We start from the raw sequence: 10213 nt of genomic DNA, 5'->3' as shown, positions 1-10213 counted from the left end.
AGTTGGCATTGACATTGCTGTGAGGGCTTAGAAGCATGCCCTTAACATAATGCCAACAACTTTCAATGGCAACTGAGACCTGCTGTGCTGCTTGGCCCTCTCATTGCTGTGTGAGGCCTTGTGAAGTGTTGATTTATGAGAATCACCTCAAAGGGTTAATAGGAAAGTCAACAAAACTTTCTACTCCTTTCGACTTCCAATTATCTTTGTGCAGGGAAAGAAGACTAATTTCCGGTTTCTCTTGAACTGATCTCACTTCCTCTGTTAAGTAGAATTGGCTCAGTGCATTATCACACACGTGCACATAGAGTAGTGTGCTCATCACCCCCAGAAAGAGCATTGGTCATTTTCTCAGACAGGTTAATAATTGAATTTATTAAAATGTATTTGTATATTAGTATTGCAAATATTAATTCATGATACAATAGCTACCACATTCAGAGATTAGCTTAAGTCAGTTCAATAAATCATTGTCATCAGACAATGCAGGAAAGTCCTGGTGGGAGTTCTGCAGAAACTGCCATAGATGGTGATGATTCATTTACAGATTCATTCACAGTTTGTAGCAGCCCTTGGCTTCCTGTCCAGCTTGGTGACAATCTTCTTTACCCAGGGCAGGTCTGGGTTCACACAGAACACCTTTTTTGCCACTGTTTTAAACCTACATGAGATGAACAGACAGAAAATGGAAATGTCATTAAAACAGACATTTAAGGACACAGTTTGGTGAAAAAAATGCATTAATGCATCAATATGTTTTTAATGTTTTGCAGACTACACCAATAGAACACAGAGTTACAAGATAAAAGTGTAGGATTGTATTGTCCTGTCAGTCATGTTGCAGTAACATCTCTGATCAATGTCACATGAATACTCACACATGAGCTTTGAGGCGGCATCCACTGCTGGAAGTGCCTGAAGGTAGTGTCTTTCACAGCATGTGTGTGTAGTGGGACCATACTGAGCTGCAACAGGTCAAGCAACAACTTCTTATACTTGCATTTCTCACACTCATCGACATTTGATGGCCATTGTGTTGCACTGTTATGATGAATAAATTCAGTGGTTTCCACTCACCACTAACTGGGATGACCAGCACCTGAGCCAGAAGAGCAGCCAGTGTCCTCATGTTGACAGAAATTCAGCTGATGCTTCAGTTAGGTGAGGCTTAAAACATTGCCTGTGTAAAGACTGAAGACGATATGACTGCAGTATACTTGGCCCGTTGCTTAGAGTGGAAGTGTGTGTGCGTGGGTGCATGCGAGTCTATGTGCATGTGTGTGTGTACCCCCCACCACCCTAGAACATGAATGCCTTGCTGCACCCACACACAGATTTTTCTCAAGCTCCCCTCCAGCGCCGATGGCCTGTCCGATAGCACACTCAGCTCAGACTTAGCCGCTGTGCGGAAAAGAGAGAGAGAGAGAGAGAGAGAGAGAGAGAGAGAGAGAGAGAGAAGGAGGGAACGGAGAGGGGGGGCTGCCTAATGATGGCGAGGTGGCGTTTAAAGCTCGGCCAAAGTATCCTCGTGGGCGACCGCCATTTCCCATGCCCTGCCGCATTCCTCCCTCAGATCCCAGACGTGTTTTTTAGCTACTATTTATTTTTCCTTCCCCCTACGTGGACTCCAGGATGGAACTGAGTGCATTAGGGATGACCTGTGTGGGAGGAAGTGCTGTGGAGCCCTCCTGTACACACACACACACACATACTCACACACAACGCACACGTTCTCACAAACTCTCATATGCCAATACACACACACACACACACACACACACACACACATACACACATGTACACTTTTTGTATTAATGTGCACTGCACACACACACACACACACACACACACACACACACACACACACACACACACACACACACACACCTCTTTCTCACTTTGTCCTTTTCTTTCTCTCTCTCTCTGTCTTTCTTGGACACAAACTCTCAAAATCTGCCATGAGCCTGACCCTTATAATGTTATGTTCTCCCTTCAAGACAGAAGTGATATTTAGAGCATTGCACTGTGGGTCACTATGAGGCCTTTAACCTCCAAGAGTTCGTGTCATCACTTTTCCACTTATTTTATGCTAACAAGGGAGCTAGTGCAACTGTGCAACCCCTCACTCTCCTCATTACCTTCACATGCTCAAACAAGATGCTTTGTTTACACAAACAGTTCGGCAAGAAATCTTGGACAGTTTGGACAGATCAGATTAAGTCTCTACGATTTCTGAAATTTGCCCCCTTTTCTGTCCTGGTTTGCATCACCAAAGTACTTTATATCCTGGACAGATTTAACCCAACAGCTGAGTTATTTAACCATGATTCTTGGTTAACTTAACCAAGTGTTTTGTTGGTGCTGTGTTCTAATGTATCCAGCAAACTTTGGATCTTAATTTTAAGATAATAGATAGCTTACACAGTCATACAAAATTATTTTACAACGTAACAGGCGTAATAAAAAAAAACAAACAGATGTTACTTTCCCTCATGAGCAGGAATTCCACTTTTCATTCATCTTTGTGGTAACGTTAGACCTGTCAATAAAAGACAAAATAGTTTTTTTTTACACCTGGCATTAAAATGCGTCTTGCCTCCAGATTGTATCTACATATGATATGATTGTAAGCAGATTACATTTACACCTCATATTAATATTGGTCTCCAGTGTCCACATTGAGATCCAACTGAGATCCGATCGCTGTGTCAAGCACACGTCACATTCTCCTCTCGTTTAAGCGGGTCCAACAATTAGACATTGTATGTGGACATTTAAACCTGTACTTTCATGTGGTCAAGCACTATCCGATTACAATCTGATCCCCCAAAATGCATTTTAATGCCAGGTGTAAAAAGCCCCATAGACAGGGCATGTCTTTGTGCTGGATTAAAATTAGTTGCAAAACCTTTATTTCATTCCAAATATCATCCTGTTTTCCAGTACATGAGGAAAACTGCTGGACAGGACGGTTTAAAGACCCACAACTTTATTCAACTTGTTTCATAGCCTAAATAATGAAATAACTGGGTTAGTGTGACCCAGCTGCTGGGTAGATAATGTCACATGTGGAGGAGAGGGAGAGGAGGATGAGAAGAGGAGAGGGGAGAGGAGGATGGGAAGAGGAGAGGAGGATGAGAAGAGGAGAGGAGATAAGGCAACTACTAACCCAGCAGCTGGGTTACAGAAAACAACCCAGCCTGAGTTAAATAACCCAACAAAATGGCCTAACAGCCTTAACACAGCTTTTGGGTTGAAAAAAAACAACCCAGCATTATTTTAAAGTGGAAAACACTGGGTAAACTGGTTACTAACTTTTATTTATTCAGCATCGATTCAGTCATGAGCGAGAGGTCAACTCTAAATCTTCTCTGGAAGTCCAGTGAGTCTCAGGGAGCTGATCTGTATTTTTCAGGTGGGGAGCTGGGTTTCTCTTGGCAACAGGCCTTTTATTATGACACTCACTGCCAATGAGTTACACACAGGATGAACTGAACTGACACGATAGGCAGGGGACAATAGACAATTCACATGCACATTCAAACACTCATATTCCCGGCGCATGGAGAAGGACAAACCAACTCAGAATTAACACACAACAGACAACTGATGATGGACAATTCACACACACTCTACCAGATGCAAAAGGGATACACAACCTGAACAATTAGTCACCCACAAAAGTCCATCACCCTAGCTGGGAAACCCTCAACACGCTACAGTATTTGCATGTGCATAAATATATGTGCATAAATATAAATGTATCAATGCAATGCAAATACCCAATATGGTAATTATTTTACCATTACGTTGTTATCAACATTATTATAAAAAAGACTTCTAAAATGTGTGGAAATCAATCTAGTGGCCTTGATGCTTTCATCTGTAAATCTTTCTTTTGAGGATCACCAGCACCCAGTGACTTATTTATTTATCTCTTTTGAAAGAAGGAGGCTTCGGGTCTTTGTAGGAGTGAGCCTTGTCAGAATACGAGGAACAGAGCTCGGAAACCGGATCAGCTCCGTGTGTCAGCGGTGCTCGCGTGTGATATTCCTGAGGCGTTTCTCGCTGGGAAAGAGAAACTAAAGCCAAACATCCCTTTCGTTCTCAAGTCATTACAATCTGGAGATCAGACAGGGCCAGCTTCCTGTCTGGGAACTTCCCACCTCTCCCCCGTCGGAGGGATACAGGATGTAATGACCCCCAAGGTGCTCCGCAGAGAGAGAGAGAGAGAGAGAGAGAGAGTGAGGGGGATGGGGAGAGAGGGAGAGAAAGAGAGAGAGAGGACAGTGCTCCTGGGGCTTTGCTCCCTGTTATCACAACACTCCAAAGATTCACACGTTCCTGCGGCCGCCTAGCCCATCAGGCAGAAGGGTGTGTGACATCAGCCGTGGTGCAGAACTGTCTCTCTCTCTCTCACACACACACACACACACACACACATAAAAACACACTCACTCTCAGAAAAAAAATATCCCCTGGTGACTGATAAATGGAGGGAAGCAAGAAAGAGAGACGGGAAAGAGAATGAAAGTGAGCGAAGGTCCTCAGAAGTGGTGTTCCTGAGGCCCAGAGAAACCAATCAGCTTTGTACGTTTGCTAAGCAGACTGCTGGCGTTTAATATGCATGCAGGCTCCAGGTTCTGATGAGCTCTGCCTCGTGCCTTTGGAGAAACCCGCCACGCTCTGCATACCTGACGGTTTCATGGAGGAGGGAGGGGGGGCAGGGGTGGATGCAAAGGTATCTCTGACTCATCTGTCCATGCTTGCACTCTTGTGTGAATGCGAATACATCTGAATGCGCCTGGAACGGCATGAAAAAACAATGACTTATTGCATCCAGGAGATGCAAATATTGAAATGACTCTGGTATCAATATGCATGGCGGGGTGCAACGGCAGACCCAGTGGAGATTCCTTATGCTGTGTGAAGTGTTCAGTAAAGTCAACTACCCTGGTTTTACCTTTTTACCTCTCTCTCTCGCTCTCTTTTCCCCGCTTCACGCTCTCAAGCACACGTACACATGCAAACCCTAACTCAATATAAAATTTTATTCCAATCAAAATGACTCCAAATATAAGGCCTGGGATGTGTAGTGATGTTCTTATTGAATGTTCATAATGGTTTCCGGCAGTTACTGAGATCAAACAAACAGAACTACTTATATATAGACGCAGTAATATATTACAGGCAAATGTGTTGACGTGAGAAAGCCAGCCTAGTGCACACGGTGTACAGCAGCATCGAGCCTAATTCGGTAATGCTGAGGTCCAGGTCAATGACAGGCACTGTGGTGGATGTCACAGACACACATCTTTCATCCTTTTCATGCACAAATATTTATTTTTTAAAAAGATGGCGCTAACCAACAACTTCTAAACAAACAGCTTGAGTGACTTCAAGTGAAGCTATATTTATCTGTGCTCTGGAGCCCGGAGCAGGCCGGTGACCTGAAGTCATCTTAGGAGGGGAGGAGAGAACACACACACACACACACACACACACACACACACACACACACACACACACACACACACACACACACACTCGCTCTCTCTCTCACACACACACACTCACTCTCTCTCTCTCTCTCTCTTTTTCTCTCTCACACACGCACACACACACACACACACACACAGAGGGCCTGCAAAAAATGTTTTAAGAGGGTGAAAATGCATTTTGTGCTGGAGCACATCTGGGATTGGTTACCCTCACGGAGGTAGGTATTAAAATCGGAAACATGCTGGATTTTCCCCCGCATATGCCTTAGTGACTCCAAACAAGGCAGAACATTTACGTTTCCGGACTTTCATGGAGGATTAGGTCGTGTGTGTGTGCCCATACACCTATAAGTCAGTGTACCAGCTTGGATATTACCATGACAACATTGGCTTGCCAACCAGCTGTTCCACCACTCCTCAGGATAAGGCTGCTGGGACAGGTGACATCATTGTAGAGAGTGATGAAATGTGACATGGGAGTGTTGTCTTGGATGATAACTTCTGTGCCTTTGATTTGCGACTGAAAAAAAAATGAACCCACACGCTCCACTTGTGAGGCATTTCACTCCAGTGACGAGCGGCGCTGAAAGCCCTCGTTAGAGGAGTTTTAATGTCTTAAGTGAACCCCTCCATCTCCATTTTTAACACACAAATGAGAAGCACTGAAGGAGCATGGAGTTCATTAAAAAGACGTTTTCTGCAGGGAAAATGACTGATTAGGATGAAGGACCGAACACGTCATGCGCGGATATGCCAGTCATGACACCCATGTCATGAGCAATCAAATAAATGTTGATGAATCGAGGATAATTAGCTTGTGTCTTTCCCTCTGGCATGATGGGATATGGCAGGCTGGTCATCTTAGCATAAAAATTGAGGAGGTTTTGAAAATTGTTTACTTAAGTAGAAATATCACCATTGTGGGCACTAACAAAGTCTGGCTATTTTTCTATTATTATTTGCTTGAGTGGGGATTGTATCGTTAGAAGGAGTTTGCAGTCAGGCTATTTCATCGGAAAATTTGACTTTTTACATCTCTTAAAGATGGCACTGGGTTTTCCATCATCTCTGAAAGACCTGTAATCCATTGTACACTATTTTCATCCTATACTTTATATGACTTATTGGACATGAGGAGTACTTGGCTTGTCATTCCCCATTTGTAGCTACAAGGTGGATAGGGTATTCAACAATTTAAAGTGGAAATAGTCTGCTACTTCTGTGCTGACTGATGATAATTTAACACTACAATACAGTACAAATTTAAAAATACTGTTATGGTCCTATATGGAATGTAAAACCCATCATCTACAGAAACTCCAAATGTTCAGTGCACACACGACCTGGAACGACCCTTGTTTCGAACACCTTTAATGATGCAGCACCTTTTAGTGAACCTCTGGGACAGCGAGTCCAGCGATGCTCAGCTGGAAGCACAATCCAGTGCTTGCATATGAACTCCACTTCCTTGAATTAATTTGCCACCTGTTGGGGCTGGGAATCCAACATGTTCTCTTAGGGCAGCTTGGGACACTAGAGCAGAGCTCTCGGGGTCCATTAATGAATAGTCCAGTCCTGTTCAGTAACCTGCTGGTCCTCTTAAGGAGAATCCCTAAGAGAAAACAGCTGCTCTGTAAAGATTGAGGCGAGCACCCCTACCCCTGTGCTTGCTTTCCCGTTTCCTCCTTTGGCCCCCTCTGTCCTGAATCCTCTTATGGTGTTCCCACGAGTGGCAGATATTTTTTTTCTTTATGTTTTTGCTTGTTTTCTTGCTCCCACTGCACCTACAGACAGGATCTTAGCGGCGTGAGCCCGGACCATCATGTTCAAGTTAATCAAAGGTCCAGACCTCTGAACATCGACTACAAGAACAAATACACCACTTGTATTGTGCACACTGTAGTGACAGAAATGCCTGGGGAACGATGCAAAATTTAACTACAGGTAGAACTTGGTACAAAGCTACCCATGCATCGTGAACTTTTCATCATATTTTTTTTGTCCACAACCAAAACATTTATTGAACTGTTGCTGTGACAAAAGTATTTTAATGTAGCATTTGCAATGCAATGCAGTGAACATAGTACACATCAGTCCGTATCCATTTGCAAGTTTGAATCTGTGGTAGGCCACGACTGTTTGCTTGGATTTGCACTAACCACTGATAACAGCATTTTTGCACAACCAAAGACCTTAAAAATATTGACTTTAGTCTTAGTTTCACAGGGCCAATTTATTTCAGTTGGCTATTTGGAAACCAAATGCACACCTTTATGCAGTGCCCAAGCAGAGGACAGGAACACTAAGCAGCGATTTGAAGGATTTGAAAGGCGCCTATAAGCTCCCACATGCTCCTGAATTCATTAATGGAGAATTTTCTGCAGCTCGAACTGAGAACTACTCCGACAAGGTGGAGGATTGGCGGCAGCAGCTTTATTTTCGTTAATCAGTCTTAAAAAAGCAGCAATCTCCGGACAGATGTTTTCTCCTCCTTTTTTTCCAACTGGCAGCTGTAAAGCCGTTTTAAGATGGGATTGGGAGCGGGACGCCACCTGTGTCTGTAGTTTTAGAGCATAGGGCCCTTGTCGCCGGGTACATCTGAACTAATCCGGTTCATACAAGAGAAGTACAGTGTGCTACAGATGTCCTGGCAGACGTGTCGTGCCAAAATTGAACAGCCTGACCAAAGGCACCAGCCATGGATGAGTGGAAATGGTTTTCTTAATCCAGCCCTTATTCTGAATTGTCCTGGGGGCCCCGCACGCACTGGACTTCTACAGCAGCACTCCATCCCCAGGGTGCTTACCACAGAGAGTACTAGAGACTCGTGCACACACACACACACACACACACACACACACACACGCACGCACGCATGCATGCACGCATGCATGCATGCACACAACCCATCCAATACTCTCCATTGCACACACTGTGTATTGTCTGTTATTTTGTCAAAGGTTAACATGCAACTATAAGGGGAGCTAAACTGTTGTAGTAGCATGCAAGTTTTCTGTGGTAGTCAACTGAATACTCTTCATGAAGTAATGAACTACTTAAAACCTACAGAAACTGGCTTGAGGCAACATTAAATTTAACAAATGAATAAACAAAGGAATTAATGAATTTATAGATGTGTGTAATTCCCAGAATCCCAGATTTGTGAGCTTCCATAAAATCACAAGTAAACACACACACACAGTCCATCCAAAACTCTCTTCTGCAAACACAGTGTAGAAACACCATGCATAGTCTTAAAGGTTAACATAGAACTATGAGGAAAGCTAAATGTTAGCAGTAGCATGCAATGTTTTCTGTGTGGTAGTAAACTGAATACTCCACTGAATCACTACACTATTGAAAAATCTGGCTTGAAGCAACATGACATTCTACAAATGGATGAATTAATGAATACATCTATAGAGTTTAATTTGTGAGTAAAATCACAAGTAAAAAAGGTGAACATACTGTGAAGTTTCCCAACACTTTCGGACAACCATTTTTGAGAAAGAAATATATAAGAGCTAAAAACTTGCTTGATTGATGCAGACGTCAATGGCATGTTCCAGGTGAAAGGGGCCGTTTCTGAACAAAGACTGTTAAAATTTGAACTCAACAGCCAAACAAATACACTTCCCTTCAGTCCTCCTTCAGAACCCCCCAACCCCTGCGAAAAAAAGGCAACGAAACTAAGAACTGGGGTAGCTGACCAAAAGACAAATATGGCGGAATCCAAAGCGTCTCCTGCCCGAGGGGCTATGCCTGACATGAGTGATGGAGATGGTCTAATGCTCCAGCCTCGTACGGTGTGGAAGTGGACGAAGCAAAACAAACATTATAATATAAAACCCCAGATACCAAGCATATCCACCGGTCGGAACTCCACTGGTGGTGTGCCACTTCTGGTCTGCTTTCAGACCACCATCATCTTTAGTATAACTTGGCGTAAATGTTAATAAAATAACATAAAATGTTTGCAATTCCTGGAATTTTTAAATCATATCCTTGGCATAATCTATTTAAAATAACCGATGAGCAAAAGGCCAGCGGACTGCCAGCTCTGCCCCCAATGGGCAGACAGTGGTCCACTGATCACAGCACACACACACACAGCATCCAATGGGCCGACAGTGGTCCACTGATCACAGCACACACACACACACGCAGCATCCAGAACACAATAGAGTAAAACTAGCAAATTGTTTAGATTGTTTTTTTTACATAACTACAAAGACCAAAGAGAGGACCGTAGGCTTGTATCAGCTACGCTAACAAGGAAGGCAACGCTACCTAGCATAGCATTCTGAATCATGCATCATTCCAGACTATCCCACTGTGCTAGCAAACTTCTGTTTTTAGGTCTTTGTGGCTATTAAACCCTCCGCAAATGTCGCACAGAGAATTACCAGGATATAGAATGACACAGCAAGTAATTGCAATGTAACTAATGTTAGCTAGGTTGTTGGTTAGCAACAGTGAAGAGAGGGGGGGGGGGGGGGGGGGGGGGGGGGGCAGTTTCCCAGAGTCAGACAGTGATACTCACAACTCTCCTGTTACTATAGCTAACATCACAACAACAGCATGTCTTGGCAAACTAGAATGTAAGCTAAATCCCTTGGCCCACTGAAGGAGGAGCTGACCTTTTGTTCATTGTCTTATGGGTGGTCCACTGACTGAGTTACAGACAAACAGCCCACCGTTTTTCCACGTGC

General features: G+C 43.6%; 1 long non-coding RNA gene across 1 annotated transcript; it reads right to left on the bottom strand.

Annotated features, from left to right (window-relative positions):
* Window positions 1-438: 438 nt before the first annotated feature.
* On the bottom strand, window positions 439-1352 carry LOC116223168. The gene is made up of 3 exons (XR_004164942.2): window positions 1078-1352; window positions 879-965; window positions 439-661 (listed from the first exon to the last, which is right to left on the bottom strand). It is a non-coding gene; the product is annotated as an uncharacterized LOC116223168 (long non-coding RNA).
* Between the last annotated feature and the right edge of the window lie 8861 nt (window positions 1353-10213).

Source organism: Clupea harengus, chromosome 2 (genome assembly GCF_900700415.2).
Source record: "Clupea harengus chromosome 2, Ch_v2.0.2, whole genome shotgun sequence".
Classification (NCBI taxonomy): domain Eukaryota; kingdom Metazoa; phylum Chordata; class Actinopteri; order Clupeiformes; family Clupeidae; genus Clupea; species Clupea harengus.
This window is presented reverse-complemented; position numbering and strand designations above follow the sequence as displayed.